This window comes from Anopheles moucheti, chromosome X (genome assembly GCF_943734755.1).
Source record: "Anopheles moucheti chromosome X, idAnoMoucSN_F20_07, whole genome shotgun sequence".
NCBI classification, from domain to species: Eukaryota; Metazoa; Arthropoda; class Insecta; order Diptera; family Culicidae; genus Anopheles; species Anopheles moucheti.
The window spans coordinates 762,598-784,476 of NC_069142.1; the positions used below are offsets into that span (position 1 = coordinate 762,598).

At 37.7% G+C, this 21,879-nt stretch overlaps 2 long non-coding RNA genes across 3 annotated transcripts; one reads left to right on the plus strand and one right to left on the minus strand.

The window, feature by feature from the left end:
* Positions 1–310: 310 nt before the first annotated feature.
* On the minus strand, positions 311–16,854 carry LOC128307176 (uncharacterized). 2 transcript variants are annotated; one of them, XR_008287607.1, is made up of 6 exons: positions 16,622–16,854; positions 16,139–16,523; positions 16,022–16,071; positions 15,854–15,948; positions 15,685–15,775; positions 311–2,602 (listed from the first exon to the last, which is right to left on the minus strand). It is a non-coding gene; the product is annotated as an uncharacterized LOC128307176 (long non-coding RNA). The 2 variants fall into 2 exon arrangements; XR_008287606.1 differs by lacking the exon at positions 311–2,602 and having other exon boundaries at positions 15,265–15,775.
* Positions 16,855–19,416: 2,562 nt separating this feature from the next.
* LOC128307175 (uncharacterized) lies at positions 19,417–21,289 on the plus strand. The gene is made up of 5 exons (XR_008287605.1): positions 19,417–19,675; positions 19,774–20,158; positions 20,226–20,275; positions 20,349–20,444; positions 20,523–21,289. It is a non-coding gene; the product is annotated as an uncharacterized LOC128307175 (long non-coding RNA).
* The last annotated feature ends 590 nt before the right edge of the window (positions 21,290–21,879 follow it).

A 21,879-nucleotide genomic window follows, 5' to 3' on the forward strand; every position in this document is an offset into this window, starting at 1 on the left:
ATCTTATAGAAGAAGTCAACCGTATGCATGTGGAAACCAATTTTTAGTTCATTAGTTGAAAACATCGAAGCGTATTGTGATCCTTGGCACATTACAGACATTTCTACAGCACATAATGACATTATTTGGCACATTACAGTTTCCTACGACTTCTAACCTTCCCACCCGTTCATTACATCATCGTCATTTTCTATCAGTCCCTAGCCGACGTTCCTCAATAGGACTTAACGACCCTCTGATGCGCGCCAGTTGCCTATTCAACCAATTCGGTTACCTCTATAACTATCACCTTCCTTCCGCACCGCCCACAGTGATTTTGATTTTTATTTTCCACATCCCCGGATGGTCAGTCCTTGCTATGGGAGATTGGTCCGGATGGGATTTGGGTCCGGTCCGTTCGTATAAAGAGAGGCGCTGCTACGATCATGCCACCGGGCCGCCCCAAGCCGCTCTCCATGAAAATAGGTAGAGCATTGAACTAACTAGCTTTAAATTAGGAATGTTGTCTCCGACAACAGATAAATAAATAAAAATAAAAATATTTTTTTGAAGTGCTTCGATTCGAGATGTGGTATTAACCTAGTTAGTTTTGGATTCAATTAAATGGATACTAAGGCTACTACGCCTGAAATGGCCTGAAATATACGATGAAATCCTCGTTTTCTTTTTGAAGCTCCAACACGTGCGTTATCCATTTGTTTCTTTGATTTGTAGGCAATTAGTAAAGAAGATCGTTTAAAAATCTTTGATCGTTCAAATATTGTGTAATGCGTTAGAAAAGTTTCGCGGATTTTCGAACGTTATATTCTTGACTGCTAACAAGTCGTTCAACAATCTCTTGTATATTCCTGCGGGATTTCCATACAGTTTACCGAGTTGTTCAATTATTTAATTAACGTTCTCTGATTTTAGCATGAGTCCACCTACGGGTCTCAACGCATCACCCTTAAAAAATTTTGGTAATTTGTTTAAATTCTGCAACGTTGTGAATTTCTCTTTCTCGTTCGTTTTCTCGAACGTGTATTTGAAAATTCAGCTTTAATGTGATTTCTCTTAAATTCTAAGAGTTCTATTATCGTTGATGTTGCACATTAATAATTTGTGTAATTGATGCATTTCCAGAATTCTCCTCTTCGTGTGGATTTGAATTATTTGTATCGCCCTGGGATTTGTTCATTATCTGTGCCGACGATTTCATACGTGCCGACGAAGCAAACTCTGAAATAAAAGGAATTAAAAGAATCAGTAGCAGCTGTTGAAACATGTTTACAAGAAAGCTGCGAAATAGAGCACGTGTATGGTAAAATGAAGGGTTTCTTGCTGCAGTAGCAAACCGAAGACCAAGCGCGAGTTAACTTTTCTTTCAGTCTCACGGTGGAAAGATAAGGTGTTTATTTTTTGGTTGCCAGATTCGAACTGCACAACTTTATTATCGCAAGTCTCCGCCAGTCCACAATCGCTGTGCTACCCATACGTTGACCTGGTGTTTGCGACAATAACTACTGACGTTCACCACATCAGCATAACTTTTGCTCGTCGATGATGTCATCGTCGCTAACACAAACTCCGTCGAGCGGATATAAGTTTAAAGTTCCAACTAGATCGGCGAATTTGGATAAGTATTTTACAACGTTGATGTAAATTTCTCAAGTGTTGCAACTTATCACGACCGAAACTTCGTGTTCGATCATTTACACAGCAATTAGTGATAAGTATCAAAGCTTTACAAAATTAATCATTTCCGCGCGATTGATAATTTATAGAGTTTCAGATTAAGCCGAATTTTCAGAAAAGTTGAATGAGGCTTCGTGCCCTTTTATCAATGGTAATCGATATTGCAGATTTTCGGGTGTAAGGTTCTTACACTATTTATTACAGAATTAAATAACGGTCGTATTGCAAGAGGATTTTGCCTTCATGATATTAAACCGGGTGAAACCTTACCTTTCTGAACGTTTTGTGAACGAGCTTTGGTGTTTTAATAAACAGCATTACCCATGGTGGTTGGTGGCTACGGAGGCGTCGGCGTAGGAAAGGGTTTGTAAAGGGCGTCTTCGTTCTATCGAAGGAAACATTTTCTACTGCTACATTTGATCGCGTAGTCTGATAATATGTTTTCGTTAAGAATATTAGCTGTCGTCACAGTGATATTGTGCATTATATCTTGCATGATGTTCATTATTTTTTAAAAGTGAAAGTAAATATTGATCGAATGTATTTTTAATCACGCCGATATGAATTGAGATATGATGTTTCGAGTTTTTGCAGTTGGATCATTAATTTGATGATTAATGTTCCTGTTTATTTTAATTTGTGTATTTTTAAAAATTAATAATATGATTGAGTGTTTTGTAATTCATTGTGCGATCGTTTGTGCCTCTTGTCGCTGTTAGTAACTTCCACACTGTTCCAATGGAATCCCTGCGCTTGAATCGTTACATGGGTATCATTCTTTAGAAAACTCAATCTAATTCTTCAAATTGGGGCTCACCGAAACTTTCTTCATGGCCCATCCTTTGTCCATTGTACAATTGTAGGTTGGTTATCTATCTTCTAGATAAAAATCCTCGGCTCAGCTAGGGTACATGCTACAAATAGTTAACTGTAAGGAGTTGTTTTAATTATGTATTGTATTTATAGTTATCTAATATTAAAATCATTTTTATATCACTTTCCTGTTGTATTCTAACTTAACTGTGCTATAATTGATTTTCATTTTTTTCTTTTTATACGTAGTAAGACTGTTTCAGTCGTGCTTTTGTTTTCTCGTTGGATGTGGAAAAAGATGGATTTTCTTCGTTAGTTATTCTATAAATCTCTAGGAGAGTTAAGTAAAATCGCCCAAACATCCTATTCATTTCGCTTCAACCTGTTACCGTTGTATGCGTATACCATATGCTTTATTATCCTGTCCTTGTCCTTGTTTAACCTGTGCAAATTTTGAGGATTTTCATATGTAGGAAGGAAAGAAGTTATTTTCAAGGACTTGGATTTTTTTGTATGGGAAAATTCTTGGCTTCCGATTGTCCGTTTGAAATTCATTGCCTTTCCCGACAAAGATGGAATAAGAAGTTATTCAATGTTGGTCCCAGTCCAGCAGTTTGCAGTTTTTGATTCAGTTTGTGCTATCTCATTGCGTGTAATTCCGGTGTGGTATTCAACAGGATGAAATGAAATGTTATTATTTTTAGAGTATATTCCACATCCTGCTTGTTTTGTAATTATTGATCCGTCTGTAATAATTTTGTGAAAATCTGTATATTTATTGTTAATATGGTCTTTGGAAATTTGGTGTGATTGTGTTGGATTTGTTCTAGAGAGTTGGTGTATGGCCCATCTATTTTAGGTGACTATTCACGAACTTCCAGATAGTCGGGGAATTTTGATATTTCTGGTAATTGTAAATTTGATGTTTTTGAAATTATCGCTAACTAGAGATTTACATTCAAAATCCTTTTCTATACATCGCTAAGCAGAATCAACTAATTGCATTGTTATTACATGTATGAACGGCAGTGTTTTGCTTTCGCAAAAAGATATCATTATTTCGCAAAAAGTTTTGATTTTCCGGCGCCCCAACATTTAAAAATGACTTATATGGGGATTAGTGAAGGTTTTGATATGATTAAATTGTGTTTCGAAAGACATATTGCTATATGAAAGGCACTTAGATTTTTTGCTTTATTTATATTTGGAATTTGTTTTCTGTCTTTTTTTTATTTTTACTATGTGGATGGAAATGGATACGGTTACAGATGTATAGGATTTTACACTTATGCGGTGCCTGTCCGGATCCGGAACGCTTCACCAGTTTTGTAATTTGTTCATTTCATTTTGTTTTTTATATCCTGTTTATTTGGCTGATGAGTCGTTGGATATTAATACTACGACGTCTACGTATATTAATGGTGTAATGTTCTGTGGTATGGAAAGGAAAAGGGATTCGATACTGATGATGAAAAGTGTAAGGGAAAAGATTGCACCTTGCGGTACTCCATTATGAACTATCTTGGTTAGTGAGAAAAGATGTATAATATAATTAAGCGAGACTGGTTTTGTAAAAAGTTTCTACACCACCGGACCGCGTCATTATGACAAGGTAAATTTAAATTGGTGTTGTAGGATACCATGCGCCTCCATCGATACATAAATTGGTTGCAGATACGTTTTGTAATTGCAATCTTTTGGCACCTGCAACAATTCTATTGAGAACAACTTTTCATGAAAAAAAAATCATGCAGAACAGAAAAACTTCAAACACAATGTATTTTATAAAGTTTATAAAGTAATACTGCAAGAATGGAGGCGCCTGTTCTTTCATAAAAATGCGTGTGGGCAAATGACTAAACTGACTAAACCACATAGTTATCATTTATTTATCTTCATTTTAAGTAATGTTTTGCTTAAACTTTCTTGAAATCAATCAATTTACATTCTTTACTGACTTATTGTGGGTACCACACTTGTAGCAGGTTGTAGCAGATAATCTAATCTGCTAAACAGCTAGCAAAATAAGATATTAGAAATAGCAACATTGTATCATCAATAGCAACATTGCATCAATAGCAACATTGTAGCAACATTGTATTACAAAGAACAGTTACTAGAGCCCAACAGACAAAAACCAGAACTAGATCATAAACAATCTAAGGGTTGACAGTAGGGACATTACAGAACCAGGTGTAGCAGAAAAGCTAATCTGCTAAACAGCTAGCAATATAAGATATATATATATATATAAGATAAGCAATAGCAACATTGTAGCAAAATTGTATTACAAAGAACAGTTACAAGAGCCCAATAGACAAAAACCAGAACTAGGTCATAAACAACCTAAAGGTTGACAGTAGGGACACATAAGCCTACATACGCATAATTACAGAAACAAAAACCAGAACACAACAAGTGCAGGAAACTAATGGGCCAACCCAAAACCAAGCGAAACGCAAATACGGAAAACGCAAGCTAAAGGAAAACATGCGCCGACCGCTAAGAGGTTCAAGTACAAGTGCTTGCTGCGCAATCCGAGAACTTGCGCACATAGCTACGACGCGCGCAACAGAGCCCATATTGTTTACGAGGTGACAGAACCCAATGAGCGCATAGCAATGACGTGCACAACGGAGCCCAGATTGTGTACGAGGTGACAAGAACCCAAAACAGGAACACGCGATCGCGGAAAGGTTCTAGCGTGGGAAAGTAGGTCAGCTTAGGTAGGCTCCGCCCAAACCGTCGGACAAAGGCGTCGAACCCATAACATGCACACCCGAACGCAAATGAGTATAAAATAAAGAGCCGCGCAAGGGAAGTCAGAGAGTGCAGTTGGCTAAGAACCACGAAGTAATTTGTGTCGTCTCTTATCCTGAATCATCGAGAGTCCCCCGACCCACGGTAAGGCCTCGATGTTTCCCATCAATCCGAAACCTGCGAAGTCCGAATCTTACGTTGATCCACCAAGTGATGGACACTAAGATTAAGTCGATATACAGTTAGGCAAAACGGAATCTTAACACGGCGAGATTCTACGTACTTACCACACAGGAAACAGAACACCATGTGTAGGAAACTAACGGGCCCACCCAAGTCAAGCGAACCATAAACACGGAAAACACATGCTAAAGGAAAACATGTAACGCCCGCTAAGAGGTTCAAGTCAATGTCAATGAGCACATAGCAATGACGTGCGCAACGGAGCCCGAAACCTGCGAAGTCCGTATCTTATGTTGATCCACCAAGTGATGGACACTAAGATCAAGTCGATGTACAGTTAGGCAAAACGGAATCTTAACACGGCGAGATTCTACGTATTTGCCACAAGGTAATCTGCTATACAGCAAAACAGCTACCGTAAAAACAATCAGAAAAAGAATGACAGGGCGTTCATGTAAGCGAAACCTAATGACCCACTTAAATAAAGGGGTACAGAAGAACACGAATGCTTATTCTAAGAAAAGGGACAAACCAGACCATCCCGGTAACGAATTAAGAAAGGTCAGCTCAAAACAACGCGAGTAATAAATAACAAGAAGGCCATCAAGTCCGAAACGCGAAATCCGGTTCAAAGTTGTCCACCAAGTGATGGACCCAAAAGGTAAAGTGACCAAACCGTAGGTTATGTGTGGAATCAAGACACGGCTGGTTCCCCCATACCACAATAGTGTTCAATACGCATCTTACGCGTCAGCAAATATATTACAAGGCGACTGTGATACGTTATATCTGGGGGACCGTGATAACATGGGGACCGTGTGGTGAACAAACATGGTGAAATAACAAAGATATATGGTAAACAAGAATAATTAATATTCAAGTATAGCACAATAGGATGTTCAGAAAATCATCACCTGACGAACTAAAGGAAAGTTTTTGAAAGATTAAGGAGGTACAATTTTAAACTCAACCCGGAGAAAACTTCTTTCTTTTCAAGAAAGAAGTAACTTGTTTAGGACACAAAGGCACCGATAAAGGAATTTTGCCAGATGATTCAAAATTCGACTGTATTAAAAACTACCCAATTCCTACAAACGTAGATGGTGTTAGAAGATACATCGCATTTTGAAATTATTATAGGACGTTTGTACCAAACTTCTCGGAAAAAGCAAAACCCGTTAACAATCTGCTAAAGAAAAAGGCAATATTCAATTGGACAGCAGAATGTCAAGAATCATTTGACTATTTAAAACAAACATTGATGAACTCAGAAATATTGCAGTATCAGGTCTTTGAAATTTGATAATAGTTAATAGGCCAACTGTAAAACTAGCATTACTCGAGGTAAATCGAGATCGAACATTTCCGAACTGGGGAAAAAGGAAGGAAACAAATCTTAACGTTATAAAAGCTAAAGCAGAAGAGCTAGCAAGCCACATACCGAAGAGAAAAAAGCTCAAAATTAGGCCCGTATCATGGAGCTCATCCTCAAAATAACAATATCCATAGCCGCTCTGATTGGAATCAATGCTCGTACCTATCCCTGAACCAGGAATATACTTTGATCATATTGGGACACTCCTATTGAAAAAAGCAGATGATACGGATACGTTGCAACCAATTTACAGTGCAACCAATTTATGCGTGTGTCATACGTGCGGTGACAAGAACGTAGTAAAAAGCCACAAGACGCTGTCTATTCCAATAAACGTCATGATTTCCGGGAAACCTCAAACATAAAGGTGTAAATAAAGTGCGAATGAAGAAGAACTTAAATTCTGAACATAGACCGCGGGTGCTTGAGTGATACGCGTACTCTGCTGGACATTGGAACAGTACGTGTGCGGCTCACGATGTGGGCATATTTGTAATTAACAACCAATGGTCATTGCCCGAGAAGACCAACGACTATCCAACGAAAGAAGTGCGGTGGCAGTATTACCGAAGATCTGAAGGCGAGCGGAAAGCAGGGAATCTGACGACCTCACGGGGAAGCACCTGAAGACGACCTCGAGCAGGGCGAGCTGGAGCAGGGGCGTTGTAACTGCAGCAACGACGACACTGCTACCTAGCGTCAACAGCTACCCACACAGTCCACCAGCGATCTCGCAGTTACCTTATACACCGGTTACATAAGAGTTAGTAGAATGGATATCATATTTAAAAACAACCCGAAAGGTAATTGCAAGCTATGCAAGAACCCCGACGAGTGGGACACACAAGTAAATTGTATCGATGGTGTTGTGGTGGCTCCAGAGAGGACGAACCTACGCCAGCCGGGATTTATGCGGCTGAAGCTAGCAGAAACAACTGGAAGAGGGCACAGATCATCACCCAAAAATATTGGGAACGGTGGTTGAAGGAGTACCTCCCAACACTAGCAAAAAGAGAAAAATGGATAGAACGCTCAAAACCAGTAGAACCTGATGACTTAGTAGTTTTCCCCGACGGACAACGTGTGGGCAGGTGGGTAAATGGGCGGGTAGTAGAAGTCTATCCCGCTAAAGACGGGCAAGTCAGATCCGTAAAGATTAAAGTTGAAAACGGCGAATACAAACGCCCTGTAATCAATCTAGCAGTGTTAGAAGTCAAGGAAAACAACAAGAACCTTAAGTTCTTGCCTCCATACGAAAAAGTAATTAAAAGCAAATCTAAACTAACGCACTAAACGCGCGACCCATCCTACATATAAAAAAAAAAAACATTAACGACAGTAAAGTTCAGCCAGTAAGGTTCCACCTATTGTCGCGCTTTGGCATGTGCCCTAACCGTTACGAGAAAGGTGCCTACGCGTTATGGAAAAGTGCCGACAGCAGAACCGTTACCCAGTACCAACGCGAAGTGATATTCGATATGCGATCACGTTACTCAGACAAAACCGAAAAACACAGTGACGCGGAAAAAAATGAACTGGTGAGCTATAACTACCTAATAATGAAGCGAAAACGATTACGCAAAGAACAATAAAGAAAAGGGAAGTGAAAATCCATTATAAATATGGACAAAAATCCGCAAGTGATATCAATTAACGAGCAACCGCCAATCCTGCAAGCAACTGCCAGCAACCGGTATGAAACATCTAAGCAGAGCAGCGATGAATCCGAACAACGATATTTCGAACTACAAGGACGAGGCTTAAATGCTTCTGAACATGAACCCCTCTTGGTTTTTGCTAGCTTTTGGTAGCTTTTTGGTAACCCGGACCAAATATATTCGGCTTTCCTGAGGGATGTATTGAAGGTGAAACGAGTAGCTTTGGAACAGCCATCCACAGTCATTGATTTCACTAACGTCCTCCACAACATGGTCGACAATAGGACCATTCTCAAACATGAGGGATATTTAAACAACCAGAGACTGATAAAAGACCTAACGACAAAACTACCTTCGAATATTAAAACATGTGGATCATAGATACCCTTAAAACTCCAGGGCAACAAAAATCGTTAACGGACCTTTCAGAATTCCTTAAAACGTCTGAGGATCTAGCGACAGCGCTAATGACAACAGAAATTAAGTATGACAAACAAAGCAACAGATAACAACAGATTTTCTGCCTTGTCCTAAATCGTTTGAACTACCACCACCATCGAACCTGCTCTGTTAGGGAAACCAGAAAGGAAATTATTGACTTTGTGAAACTCAAACAATCAAATAAATTCCTGTTTTTTACGACGAATACCACCGAAATATTCCTAAAATGTAACGAGACGCTACCTCATCCGACCCACAATATAGGAATAATATTACTTACACAGGATTGTAAAATTCAGACATCCAAAATAGAGATACAACCGAATTTACTAGCTACGATAAACGTAACTAGCTAAAGACGACTTGCAGCGGAACTATTTAAACCCTTAAACAAGATTATCTCCGAAACCCGAGAGCAGGCAGAACAAAGGTACAGACCAGCTAATCATACCCCTTATTATCGTCTGGATAATTACCACTTGCAGTCTAACAATACCCATTGGATATATTATATTTAGATTTATAGCTGAAAGAAAGGGACCTCCACCATTCAGACAGCCTGAAGCAATAACACCTCTATGAGGAATTACGGGGGCGGGGATGTCGCCAACGGAGAATGAATGTGGAATACAGAATTCAAAAGAAATTGACTCCTTATCTAAGTTACAGATTTATTGTTTGCATTGCAATAGAAACATATAATATTTTTATATATTTCTATTGCAATGCAAACAATAAATCTGCAACTCAGAATAAGAGTCTTAAATATAATCTTTATTAAATATAATCCATTCTTCCATCGGCAAAACGCCTAAAGCGATCTCATTTGAAATCACTAACAATTTCACATCTCCTGAACAATTCGAAGAAATCAGAACTAAGAGTTATGATGAAGTGATAGTAAAGTTGCAAGAGACACGGTTAAAATTGTTACAAAAATATAATGAATCGAGAATAGAGCCATTGAAATTAGAAAAAGGTCAAAATGTTTACGTTAGAGACAAAGTGATATGAGCAAAACATAGAGACAAGTTTAAAAAAAACACCTCTCATAAAGAAATAAAAAATCATTTAGGAAATAACTAAACCACAAAATACACACATCTAATGTAAAAAATGTAAAGCTATAAGAAGTAACAAACTAACTTTTGCCCAGAAATGACGAAATTCAAGAATTCTTAAGGAAACAAGATTCGACATTCAAAGACGAAATACTAACAACAGTAATAAAGAAGAGTAGAAATTTGTGTAGCGCAATAAACAGGTGCATCAAAACTCATTCAGAGAGGCACCCTGACTATTTAAACGTAACACTGACAGAAGACCAACTTTTTAATTTATCAGAAGAGAAACAAGAAACAAACAAAATGGCTGATATAATGGAGTTGATTAAAATCACTTGTAGCATATATGCTAAACAGCTAGCACATTTTACAAAAGGACAAATCTTTCAGCCAACAAAGCAATCGATCGGTCGGTGCAGGTGACCATTTCATTAGCTCGGAACATTGCACCATTCTTGACAGAAGACAGCTAACGCAAACATAAATCAACATAAGCAGGAAACAGCTAGACACTGTTTACAAAAAGACAATTCGTTCAGCCAACAAAGTAATCGATTGCACATCAATCGGATAGTGCACCACCGGTGACACAGTTTAAACAAATGCAGCAGTAAATCATAACAATAATTAATTGAGGACAACGAAAAGATAACAAACGCAACCGCATGCAAATGGAATAATTGCGCAAGAAAGCTAGCTGCACAGCAATCAGTTTAACTAGGGACAAACCAATTTATGGCACAATTACCAAACAATTTATAAACATCTCGGCTATAACTTAATAAACAAACAGAACTTTTGTAGATAGGTTAAGCAAAAAGTACCCATCAGAATTGGTATAAATAAAGCGATGTGGACGACACAGAGACAGTCGTAGACGGAGAGAGATCCGGACGATCATACGATCAGACGGTTATCGATCTGGTGTCGGTACCGCAAGTTTACCAAACCAAACTATTCGTCTAAAGTTTGATTTCAAGAGCATTGGAAGTCCCCCTACCCAAGGTAAGGCAACAATGTCTCCAACGTTCCAGTAAGGGGTAATCACGTCTAGAATGCCCGACGATCGCCTGGACGATCATGTTTCACCGACAAAGCAAAACGAATGAATACGGTAACGTACCCGACCTACCGCACCCGGAAAGTGTGCTCGCGAGTGCACGCGTTATGCGCTACGGAAAGAACGTGCGAGTGATCATATGACATGACACTAGTAACCCAGAACTTCGTACATTACATGGCGACCGTGACCATAAGCTGCAATCGTCGGAAAGAAGAAAAGAGAGCGCGGAAGCATACGCAAAAAGTGATCGACCTAAGGTGCAAAATAAACAAAGTGAAGTGAACAGAAACCGCCAGGTGAAAAAGTGCGGAACAAACAAAAAAACGTTCAATGATATCAAAAAAGTGTGTCGACGAGTAAAAGAGGGAAAAGTGTTGTATGCAAGGTATCAAGAAGTGTGACAGAGACAAAAGTACAAAAACGGCAACCAACGACTAAGTACCAAACGTGAAACGTTACAGTGAAGTGCATAGTTATAGCAGGGCACAGAAAAAATATATATGAAATAAGAGAGTTTAAAAACTATATCGTGTTGATAACACAGGCAACGTAAATATGCAGTGTAATAATTATTACATGAAATGAGCACAAAAGTGAAGATTTCAAAAACTGGTAATCTCGAACTAGTAACAATGTTTGATACAAATCATCATAACCCAACTTTCAGTGGGGATGCCCAAGTGAAAATACTGAACATCTTGGAGGACCACAAACAGACTATTATGCATAGGGCAATTGTTATTCGCTGTATGGAAAGCAATTCTTAGAAAGCGAACGTTGAAGCTTTAGAGCTGCAGAACGCACCTAGAGTGTAAAAATAAAACTCAACGAATCGTTACAGCAGCCTTACATTTTTTTTACAAAAAAAAACAACGGACCAAAACAGGTAGGTCCATACATAATGTAAATGCATCAAAATATATGTGTATGAAAAAGTGCAAGTGAAAAATAAAAACAATATGAAAAGTGTAGAACTAATTTGAAAAATCAGTGGTGTTGACAATTTTGATATTTTTTGTATGTGCTGAAGAACAATATAAAAATGGCACCCAAAAGTGAAATCATCATTCAACCGGCAAGCCTCAAACGACAACGCAATGGAGACCACGGGCAACATGGATTGGGACGCGTCGTGGAACGACTCGGCAGCCTGGGGGAGTAACTCCGACGCCGAGCACCTTGAAGACAACCAATCGGAGCTGCACAGAGAGGAAGACAACCAGCTGGAGGAGGACGAAGAGGAACAGCGAGAACGCTGGGCCCACTATATAAAGGGGAAAATCGGCCCCTCCTATGAAGAAGTCGACGAGCTGGCGGGGAGAGTGCTGACGGCAGCACTCCAGCTAACGAAGGAGGAATACAAGAAATCAGCGGAAGAGCTGATAACAATACTACAAAGATACAAGGTAGGGGTCAGCAAAAGAAGGGCAGTATTCGCAGAGTTATGCGAGCTGCAATACGAAATAATAAATAAAAAATAAGTAATAATTAAAACTAAAAAAAAAAATTTTTATATAATGAGTTACATAAATCCGAAATAATTCGCTCAGTCCACCTCGAACAGTAACAAAAAAAAAATATATATATATAATAATAATAATAATAAGAAAACGCAATTGAAAAAAAAAATAGTAGAATTTTTCTTTTCCACAAAGAATATGACATGACCGACATGCATGACATGATTGACTAAAACAAAAACTCAGAGATAAAATAATGCAAAAAGTATTAGAGAAAATTGACAAATTAGACAGAATCTATGACCAAGTCAAACAGCTGAACAAGAGCTACAGATTTTGCGCCTTAACAACGTTGAGAGAAAATACTAAGGAAATTTATGATGAAATACAGGAACTCCTTAGGAAACAAGAATCGACATTCAAAGATGAAATACTAACAACACTAATAAAAAAGAGTAGAAATTTGTACAGTGCAATAAACAGGTGCATCAAAACTCATTCAGAGAGGCACCCTGACTATTTAAACGTAACACTGACAGAAGACCAACTTTTTAATTTATCAGAAGAGAAACAAGAAACAGACAAAATGGCTGATATAATGGAGTTGATTAAAATCACCACTTCTCTCGTACCAAAGTACGATGGTAATGAGAAAGATTTGAAAGGATTAATATCAAATCTAAACGTACTTAGGAAAATCGTCAAACCTGAAAATAAGGAAACGGTAATAGAATTAGTGTTAGGAAAACTATCAGGAAAAGCACGCATCGTAGTGGGAGAAAAACCTGAATCAGTCGAAGTTATAATAAACAAGTTACAGCAACGGCGTAGCATAAAGAAAACACCAGAACTGATACCCCGATCGATCGAAGTGCTATGGTTCGATCGTACAATGTCAGTGTAACTGACCTACACACCGGAAAGTGTGGCGCGAGGGTACCCCATTACCCGTCGGTAAGAAATGAGCAGATAAGCACGTTCACATAATAATACTATACATTCGTTAACTAAAGAAATTCCTAGGAAAGTATATTTAGAAGATGAAACAGAAGAGACGTCGTTTATAGACAGAGCTCTGAGCTGAGAACTTAAGACAATGGATTAGAAATTAACCATTATCCGGAACAACCCGTCGGATACAACCGCAATCGTAGTTCAAATCTAATATGATCCTAAATATGCCAACAACAACGCTGTTCACATAAAATATTTAGATAAAAAGCATTAGATAGCTTTATTCGTGGGCTTGACAAGCCTCTGAGTTTCCTATTGAAGAATTATAAACCAAATTTTTTAAGTAGTGCTTTCCGATACTACCTCGATTTTTGCAACATGGACATGAGATCAGCACCATTTCATGATGAACCTAATCATTACCTTCCAAAACCCAGAGATTTACAAATGCCTAACCCTAATAGAAATTATGTTTATCCCCACTTAAATCAACGTAGACGGAGAGTATGTATCAAGAGAGAAACGTGGTTCCATATACTTACAGTCCATTTATCCCTAGAAACATAAATCCACTATGTAACATGTTTCATCAGCATCGTCCAAATAGCTTTATGCAACAAGCTAGAAATAGACTAGTTCCCATGGAAGTTGACCCTTCAACGGGAAGGAAATTTCGAATAATCGAACCGATTTACCTGAAGCATTGATACATCTTCCTCTCTATGGCGTAAAGATTCACCCAAAAAGTAATATAACTAATTTGAATCTGGATAACTTAAATGACCTACACATTGCAATGCGAAAAGAATGGAAGCAATCAAACTGGAGTCAAACAGTTTTACGTGAACATGGAAGTGGTCACCTCCCTTCTTCATTGGGTTACCATTCATCATTTTCATCGGTTATATCATCATTCTGCAGTTGAAAAGGAAATCAAGTTGAATCGAAGTTCAAGTTAGCAGCTCAACAGAAGCATCCAACTCCGAAAATATTCATTCACTCACAATCCAAGATATCTTTCGTATGGAGGCTCAAAATTTAGGAAGGGCGATTTCTAGCGAAGGATACTCTTTGTACCCATGGATACCCATCAACTTTTTCTGAGTTGAAAGAAATCCTGATTTCAGCCATAAGGGAACAGGAACTCTCCAATTATTACTGCCAACTATGGCATAACTACATAATTTGGCATAACAAAATATTGTCACAGTATAAAAACGATTGCATAACAAAACCCAAGCTATAATACGCACAGGGAATTCAGTTTATAGAAGAATTTAGCCTTGTAGCATATATAAATGGCTTACAGCAACCATACTTTGGTTATGCACAAACTTATAAACTTAACAACATTGAAGAAACTCTTAGGTTTTTATATAAATTTGCAAGCAAAGGAAATAACAAGAATATGAACCTAACTGCAAAACAAGACTTCAAAAAGGGTAATTTGATAAGAACAATGCAGAAAAGAAACCACCTTTCGAAAGAAAGAATGATCCTGATTGGAAACCGAGTAACACATGGAGTTTTAATACTACCAAATAGTTAAACAAACCCTCAAGCCATCAACATAGAAACAAATTGAAAGAACATGGTGAAACAATGGAAGTAGAAAAATCTATTCGTAGTCGAGTCGTAGTTGAAATAATCAAGAAGTAGGCAAAGACCATAACGAAGATGTGAACCAAAATTTTTACGTTTCGGAGGAACATTGAAAGTGTTCCAGGTAAGGGTAAGAAAAACTATCAAAAGACAACATGAAACATGCAAATCACTTGCAAAAAGCTGAGGATAAGAGTCAGGACTATTCCAAGAGGCAGAAGAAGTCTTTACTGTCAAATAATTTCCGAATCAGGTACCAATATTGAGTAATAAAAAGCTTTTAAACTAGCTGACGAATAGACAAGTCCGTCAACCCAACACTAATCCGCATGCTTATTACAAGCTCGTTACAGGCTAATACAATACAAAACCAATACAATCACTATACATTTTTCCTTACATTTCCTAATTTCCTGTTGGATTTCCTAATTGGAACATACTCAGACGATAGGAATACATTCATACTATCACGTAAATTATTTTAAGTTTGAGTCGAATTCGAATGAGAATTCGATCTTTTGTTGATAAACTGCTTACATTACAATGTTTTACAATGAAACATTACTAAACTAATCATTTTATACTCAAATGATTGAAGATAAAATGGACAAAAAGACGAATAAATCAGCTTACTCACGAATGATTTGATCGAAGTTAGTACTGCGTAGTCCCCAAAGATGATGCGATATATAATATTCTCAAATCCAGCTTCCAGTCCAAAGGCACTTCTAGAATAATAAAAAAATATAGATTATACGATCGCATTACTTGTATATTAGAGTAAAGAACAAAAGTTAACAACTTACCAAACACACATCCAAAACAATGCTTGGCTAGCTATGGCTGTAATTACTTGGAAAAATATCATCATTTCCTTGCATCGAAAGTTTTTCCATCATAACTAAAATAAGGTAACATATTTGTGTAACATTAGAGGATTTGCAAAACCCCTACAGAGCAATCCGTTCAATTACCTTCCCATTACTTGCACGTGTTGCATTATGATGAACTGTCAATGTTAACCCTAAAATAAAGTGTATTGAACATTGTTAAGTACTTTCCACTAATTGTAAACTTGCAATGCGACTTACAGTGTTTATCCAAATAGCGACGGACTCATATTCGACGGGCATAGCAGCAGGGCGCTGTTATCCACCTTTCTCCTCCAAGGACACAACGGTTTGGTAAGTCGCAGTCCTTACCCTAAGCGCTAGTTTACAAGGCAAGGCTTCTTTTAGGTCATCTCGTCGATATGCAGGACCATAGGGAGCAGCAGCGTGCGAAGAACACGATCGTATAAGAAACGTCTGACGAGCTCTCCTCCAACAGGTCCCTGGTTTCATCTTCAGCGTAACTACCGTTACGTCCTTTAGTACGGACAGCAATCGTGATCGCATCAGGGTAGTCATTATGAAGGCAGTTTATGGTTTCCAGATAACAATTCCTTCCTTCAAAATCCTTCAAAACATCAGTACACTAAATCAAAGATCACGTAAAATCACAAAGATTAACCATTATTCACAACAACATGCGATATTCGATACGAACAGAATTTTGAGCAAAGTACAACTTACGCTTTTCGATAGTCGTTTGAAATACATTCCACATACGTACATCCGGCAATTGAATCACAATCGTAGCTAATGGATTATGCACACCAGCGATCGAGAGCGAATAGAACTGAATACTTTTGTATCACGACACGTTTTTCCATTCTGGATCGAACCAAACCGCTACATTGTTCTCGTGTGAAAGCTCTGAGTTTTACAGCACCAAATACTGTATGGAACACTCGTCTGAACTGTAGTACGGTCGCAACAGGAATGTGTTCGTATGCATTTTGCTCCACTCACAGTCGTTCAATCCAACGATCACATTTAGCAGTCTCATCAAAACTCGCGAGCGACGAAACACATGAGGAGTGTAACATGACCAAATGAAAATTTTATGCTTGCTAAGCACTTTGTAAGCACCTGTTCATTTGAGCCTCTGTTCACACAGTTCCGCCATACCATGTGCCTATAACATGAAAGGTTTATAGCACCCTATTCGAGACATCATCGCTTGCGCTTTTCACAGTTTTTTGCAAAGATGAGCATTTATTTTTCATTTCTTATTTATTCTATAACATTTTATAACCCGTAAAATAAAAACATCTGCATTTTCTGCATCTGCATATTGAATGAAATATTTACTCCTCATAATCGTAAACCAATATTTAAAAAAAATTATATTGCACACGTCGTGAAAGAAATTATGAAGCAAACATATTAACAATTATTATTAACAATTATATTAACTCAGCAAATTTGTCAACCCTTAAAACGGTGCACGCAACTGCCATGACTACCATACAAATCGTGGGGAAAAATCAAGTAGTAGTTAAAAAAGTCTTTAATTTGTATCGCGAACGAGCTAAACTAATTATATCCACCCATATATTTACCTACTGCCTCGATGCAGTAGTTATACGATACCAAGCCCGTTTTATGTGAAGATTTAAGAGCTTACTTCACGGGAAATGCAATGTAATGTAATGGGAAATGTATTGTTGAAAAGGAAAAGTACAAACTTATAAAAAAAAAATAAAAATTTTCATTATATTAATTTTTTTATTCTGATAGAACGGACTTCCGTTTTTTTCTTCTTATTTTTTGTCTGCTTTTCTTTACTAATCCCCCCCTAATACAGATACTACTAGATCTGTATTTATAATGGTTGGTATGATTAAAAAATCGAATCATTCTCCTTACGTTGGCAAATCTGTTGGTGTCGGGTGTACACGCCCGTTGACGGTCGTATGGCGTCAAGTTATTTCGTTATTTCACGTTATTTCACGGAAATGCACAACTACTACTGCTACTATCATTCACAACGGAATTACTTCCTCTCTATCTTCAGGTAAATGTGATCGTTTTGCAGAAGCTTTTGCTCGCCAATTGATGGTGAGATTTAAAGAAACGCAATAATTGATACTCCATCGGACATTCACATCAATTGCCAAACTCTAACAAACAAGTGTTTAACAAACCTTGTAAGAATTTTTATACATCATGAATCATAAAACTTATTTTTCTTCTTCATTGGCAAACAACCTCAAGAGGTCTAGAGTCTATGCCTGTCGTTTCTGGCTTTCTTTGACTTTATTTGCCAGTAGTCGGAGATGCAGTCCTGCGTACGGAGGATTGGTCCGGATAAGCGTTTGGAGCAGTCCTGTTATGTGAAGATCGACACCACTACCAATACACCACCGGGACGCCCAATAAATCATAAATGTTCAATATATTAAATAATAAATTCTCCATGTTTTACATAAATTTTCAATAATTTTCCATGTTATTCTAAAAGCATTTTTATCATTTTAATCGTTATCAGCTGTTAAATATTTTAAAGTTTTTTTTTTTTAAACTGGCGTGACAAAGTGGTGTGTGGTGGTATATTAGATGACGGCACCAGTCCCACACGACAGGACCTTTACAAAATCATTTTCATCCCGTCTCCCAGAGCGAGGATTGTCTTTCCGGCTATGTGGTAAATATGATGCAATACGACCTGGCTGTGCTTGCGCAGAAGTTTTTATTATCAGCCGATTTTATTAATGATATTTAATATTTTCTAACTTTAAACATTTTATATTTATTTCATTTCATTCTTCATACTCACATTCTTACATACATTCTAATGGTAACCTGTAGCTAACAAAATGATTTGCAAAAGTTGCAAGAAACGTGGAAGACGTCAGTGGTTTTCGAACTCATCGTGGAAGTCGTCAGCGGTTCTCTAACCCTTCGAGAATGACATCGTTCCTTATGAGCCCAACGCAGAAGATATCAAAGTTAAAAAACACAATGTAGCCACAATGTAGAGATAAATGTTCACATCGCGTTTAAAAAGTTTGTAAATAGATTAAAAGTGAAATCTGTAATTGCGTATAACGTTTTTTTCTTGACAAAACATCATTCTTTAGTCCATTCAAATTTTGCATCTCTTTAATTAAATTATTTGATTGTTTAACTATTTGATTTTTTGGAAATACACTAGCGCTACACGAACAGTTTGTGATCGTGGAGGCAGCTTCATACCTCATAAACGCTTCATAAATGCTCAACTTTGCAATAAACGGGAAAAAGCGCATGCGAGACATATAATGTCTCGAATAGAGTGGTATGCTTACGTAAATGAAACTTTAGGCACATGGAACAGTGAGAAAGAGTGACTTACAGAAAAAGGTACTTATAATGTGCTTAGCAAGCATAAAATTTTCATTTGGTCATGTTACACTCCTCATGTGTTTCGTCGCTCGCGAGTTTTGATGAGACTGCTAAATGTGATCGTTGGATTGAACGACTGTGAGTGGAGCAAAATGCATACGAACACATTCCTGTTGCGACCGTACTACAGTTCAGACGAGTGTTCCATACAGTATTTGGTGCTGTAAAACTCAGAGCTTTCACACGAGAACAATGTAGCGGTTTGGTTCGATCCAGAATGGAAAAACGTGTCGTGATACAAAAGTATTCAGTTCTATTCGCTCTCGATCGCTGGTGTGCATAATCCATTAGCTACGATTGTGATTCAATTGCCGGATGTACGTGTGTGGAATGTATTTCAAACGACTATCGAAAAGCGTAAGTTGTACTTTGCTCAAAATTCTGTTCGTATCGAATATCGCATGTTGTTGTGAATAATGGTTAATCTTTGTGATTTTACGTGATCTTTGATTTAGTGTACTGATGTTTCGAAGGATTTTGAAGGAAGGAATTGTTATCTGGAAACCATAAACTGCCTTCATAATGACTACCCTGATGCGATCACGATTGCTGTCCGTACTAAAGGACGTAACGGTAGTTACGCTGAAGATGAAACCAGGGACCTGTTGGAGGAGAGCTCGTCAGACGTTTCTTATACGATCGTGTTCTTCGCACGCTGCTGCTCCCTATGGTCCTGCATATCGACGAGATGACCTAAAAGAAACCTTGCCTTATAAACTTGTGCTTAGGGTAAGGACTGCGACTTACCAAACCGTTGTGTCCTTGGAAGAGAAAGGTGGATAAAAGCGCCCTGCTGCTATGCCCGTCGAATATGAGTCCGTCGCTATTTGGATGAACACTGTAAGTCGCATTGCAAGTTTACAATTAGTGGAAAGTACTTAACAATGTTCAATACACTTTATTTTAGGGTTAACATTGACAGTTCATCATAATGCAACACGTGCAAGTAATGGGAAGGTAATTGAACGGATTGCTCTGTAGGGGTTTTGCAAATCCTCTAATGTTACACAAATATGTTACCTTATTTTAGTTATGATGGAAAAACTTTCGATGCAAGGAAATGATGATATTTTTCCAAGTAATTACAAGCCATAGCTAGCCAAGCATTGTTTTGGATGTGTGTTTGGTAAGTTATTAACTTTTGTTCTTTACTCTAATATACAAGTAATGCGATCGTATAATCTATATTTTTTTATTATTCTAGAAGTGCCTTTGGACTGGAAGCTGGATTTGAGAATATTATATATCGCATCATCTTTGAAGACTACGCAGTACTAAAAGACTACGAAGACTACGCAGTACTCGAGCAAATCATTCGTGAGTAAGTTAATTCAATCGTCCTCTCCTCCGTCTTATCTACAATAATTCGAATTTAACATTATTTGTTAAGTAATGTTTCATTGTAAAACATTGTAATGTAAGCAGTTTATCAACAAAAGATCGAATTCTCATTCGAATTCGACTCAAACTTAAAATAATTTACGTGATAGTATGAATGTATTCCTATCGTCTGAGTATTTTCTAATTACGAAACAGGATATCAGGAGCTGTCAGCAAAAATGTATAGTGATTGTATTGGTTTTGTATTGTATTAGCCTGTGACGAGCTTGTAATAAGCATGCGGATTAGTGTTGGGTTGACGGACTTGTCTATTCGTCAGCTAGTTTAAAAGCTATTAATAGCTCAATATTCGTAGCTGGTTCGGAAAAACTGGTCTTTGTTGAGTGAATTGCGAAGGAAAATTGTTTTGGTAACCCGGCTGTCTGTATTGTACGGGTCGTTGTTGAAAAGATAGATTCCCATGCAGGTTCAAATCCCGTGGTTTCGGAATATTGTTATTCGGCTTATCATTGAATGGAGCGGATCTCACATCCATGTTACAAAATTCCAGACAATAGATAAAAGCACTACTTAACGAATTTGGATTGTAATTCTTTAATAAAAAGCTGAGTGGTTTGTCCAGGCCACGAATAAAACAATCTAATGCCTTCTTTCGAAAATAATTTATATGCACAGCGTAATTAAGGGCGTATTTAGGATCCGACTGAATTTGCGTCACTATCGCTGTTTGTAGATCATTAACTCTACTGAAATAACAACTAAATGACTCTGATGCTTTTTTCCGAATCATGGATAACTCATGATCCAGCGTTTTAAGATCTCTCTTGTCCTTATAATAAAGAAGGAGAGTTCTTTTAATTGTGTTCCAATCAGCGGCGACACAATTCGAGTTCAAAACATCAGCAGCTTCACCTTTTCAACTGTATTTCTTGTTGATGCCTGTGTATTACAAGAAATTTTTCTATGTCGAAGTATAAATTTATAGAGAGCTTTACTGCTTCTGTGAATTCGGTCTCCTTTAGAGCGTGTTCGTGTTTTATTAATTTTGTTTGGACCTGCTTGTATGCTTCTTTTACGCTATCCTGATACGTCTGTAACGCGCATAGTCTATAGCTTCTATCTAAGTTTTTTAATTGTTTGTATATCTTTTAGTCTTTCTAGTTTCTGTTCTATTGTAGGGTGCATTATTCTTACTTATTTTATTATTCTTTTTTTTCTTA